Raw genomic sequence first — 3538 nt, 5'->3', positions numbered from 1 at the left:
TAAAGGGGTCATATGATGCAATTTCAAATTTTCCTTTCTCTTTGGGGTGTTACAAGGGGGAGTTATTTTTGTAGGATTGTCATAACAAAATGGGCCTAAGAGTGAATTGTTCATTTGATACATTTTAATTTGAATTCATGCAAGATTGTCACTACAAAATGTGCCCAAGAGTGAATTGTTAATTTTGTAAGTTTTCATGCAGGATTGTCATGACAAAATGGGCTTAATAGTGAATTGTTCATTTTATAAACTTCAATTCAATTATTGTGTACATTTTGATTCTTACTTTTAAAATTATGCTGCTATTTGTGTGTCTGTGTGTTTTATTGAAATGTTTTAGTTTTCATATAGAAAAAATTATGATGCACGTGTTCTTGACTTTGGAGTAAACATTTATTTTGAATCTTGTGATTAAAGTATATTTCATATAAAATGCCCAGAAGTTTCAAACATTATTTTTAATATCACAAACAGGAAATTACTCGCATAATACAATGAAACGAATAACTGTATAGGTCTACAACTAAATTACACAAGATGTATATAATGTTTATAAACTGCTTAATATGTCATTATAAAATGCATACATACATAAAGTATGACGTATAGTGTGTAATAAAAGCAAATTACCCCTTAAAAACCGTAAGGTGGCGCTACTCTGTTAAAAAATGTAAGCTCCGCCCTTCACTTCCGGTTCTGTGGCTGCGGTTCTGTGGTTGCGGTTCTGAAACTGCTGGTGCTGCGGGTCTGCAGCTGGATACTATTGGTTTAAACAGAGGAGCGTCTCGCTGCAGCCTGCAGTTGACATCCAACCCGGCCCACATCCAAGTGTGACGTCACAAACCACGCCTATGTCAAAATACGTCACATTGTCATTCATTTTGAAACAGGAAGAAGCATTGATAAGAAGATAATTCGTATTGTTTGCCATCCGCTAAAAAGAAGCTGTTGTTTGCCGTGTCTTTAAGTAAAAAAATATATTTGGTCCTTACCAAGATTTGATCACAGGAATAAATTACACTTTAAATACACTCAAATAGAAAGCAGTTATTTTAAATAGTAAAAATATTTCACAATATTACTGTTTTTGCTGCATTTTGAATCAAATAAATGCTGGCTTGGTGAGCAGAAGAGACTTCTTTTAAAAAACAATAAAAATCTTACTGTTCAAAAACTTTTGACTGGTAGTGGATATTTTTTGTAAAATTTTACATTTCATGATTTTTGTAAAATAATAAATATAAAAATACCCAATAGAACAATGGATGTATTTTTTATTCATCTTTAAGTATGTGGAGGACCTGGACATATTTCATATCAAGTTGTGATGAACAAGGCCTGAAGGTCAATGTCATGTTACTTATATAATCTATCAATGCAAGCATGATGTGTATGTGTAGTATGTGTAGCCTACTGCATGTGGAGAACTGTTGATTCTGTCATTCAAATGTTAACGCTTTATGATAAGTGGAACACATCTTTAGAAAATGAAATGACAATGATACAATACCAACTTTTACAATAATTTTACATACTTTTACAATACCAATATCTAATTGTCCCCTTTAAATTTGATACATTTAAATTTTGCCTCGGGTAGGTCAAAATCGATCGTAATAAATGTGAATTTATCTCATTTCATAAATGAACAAGGTAAGGTTTAAAAATTTAAATTAACAATCAGCCAACTTTAATCAATGCAAGCGTTTTAGGGGCTGTTATGAAGACATATATTAGACATTAAATATATATTAGATTTAAGTTGTGCCATTTTAGCCTAGACATCCTTTACAAAAATAAGAAAACGTGTATTAGTAAAACAAAGGACAATATTATTTATTTAGATCCCCTAAACTTCCATAAATTGCTTTGACATACTTCCTGGTTTCCCGGTACGGGGATGGGGAATTCACAAGGTGACGTATTTGATATGAGCGTGGCTTCCGACGTCACACTCGGACGTGGGCGGGGCTGGATGTCCACCACAGGCTGCAGCGAGCCCTACTTGTTTAAACACGCCCCCACATGTCTACCTCACTGTGTGGGAAGATTTGCATAACTCCGCCCAAATGTTCACGCAAAGAAAGAAGGTGTAACTTTTATTCTCGCTGTAGTATTGTTGTTGCCGCCGCCGCCATGTCGTGGAGACGCTGTGTGTTTCGTTGTTCCAAAAGAGGATGATATCCGCTTCGTCATGCCTAGAACTGTTTCCTGAACCTGCAGAGTAGCCTACAATGCGTCTGTGCACAAAGGCTGTTTCTATAAAGTAGGTCAGTTCCAACTTTGCAAGAACAGTCTGGCACTTCTGACTCACAGCCTGTAAGTACGTTTTTTATATTTAAAGTATAAGTCAGTATAAGTCATTATAATCAGTAATTATGTCCCCACTGGATGCAACAAATGCCTCGTTTATAATGGGTTTTATTGTTTTTGTCTGGTCGTGCCGGGACAGGGCATCACAATATGGCAAGGGGCGTAACATTTCCGTCACACGCTTGAGGTATTCGGCCAATCACAACGCACTGGATAGCTGGTCAATCAGAGCACACCTCGCTTTTCAGACCGATGAGCTTTGTAAAAATCGACGCGTTTCAGAAAGGCGGGGCATAGAGGAGAAACAATAATGTACAGTATGTGGAAAATAATGTGTTTTTTTTACCTTAAACCGCATAAACACATTGCATTACACCAAATACACAACATAATGTTCTTTTTAGCAACGTCATATGACCCCTTTAAATGGACTGCGTTTACTTTGGAGTAGTGATGGGAGAAAGAAACGAAGCTTTATGAAACTTTGAACCAGTTGCTTCGGAAAAATAATTAATTTTTTTTGAAGCGCTCCAAACGCCACACGCTGGTGACCCCTGCCCTTGTAACTGCAACAAAAAATCAACTCAAACATGCATAACCACCTTTTACAAACCAATTGCAAATGTTTTATTGAAAGTGTAATATATTAAATACAATTAACAAATCATCTAACACCGTTAAATATGAAGTGTCTGTATAATGTTATTTTATTAATTTGTAGTTTTTTTTTGTTTGTTTCATGAAGAGCTTGGTTAATCAAACCAATAAGAGACTAATAACTATAGTACTTCCTTTTTATTATACACATTCATAAAATTAAACAAAGATTTAAACACGTGACTGATACGCAGTTTAATATGAACTCCGAGTCACTTGTTCGAAACAAATGATTCGCAAAGGTTCCGAAGCAGTGTTGCCAACTTAGCAATTTTGTTGCTAAATTTAGCAACTTTTCAGACTACCCTAGCAACTTTTTCTTCCAAAAGCACCTAGCAACAAATTTAGCTATTTTTAAATTTTATTTGGCTACTTTTAGCAACTTTTGATAAGTGACTCAAACAATAAAAAGGCACACATTTTCCAACAAAATTACACAAAAAGAGGCAACCAAAGATGCCTAGCAGTACACAACATCACGTGAATTAAGTTATTGCTATTTGCAGTTGTTCGATTTGATAATAACAATAATAATTTAATAATTGTTCATTTATGATACACCTTGTTA

The sequence above is a fragment of the Sinocyclocheilus rhinocerous genome, unplaced genomic scaffold (genome assembly GCF_001515625.1).
Source record: "Sinocyclocheilus rhinocerous isolate Xijiao unplaced genomic scaffold, SAMN03320098_v1.1 scaffold1717, whole genome shotgun sequence".
Lineage (NCBI taxonomy): Eukaryota > Metazoa > Chordata > Actinopteri > Cypriniformes > Cyprinidae > Sinocyclocheilus > Sinocyclocheilus rhinocerous.
This window is presented reverse-complemented; position numbering follows the sequence as displayed.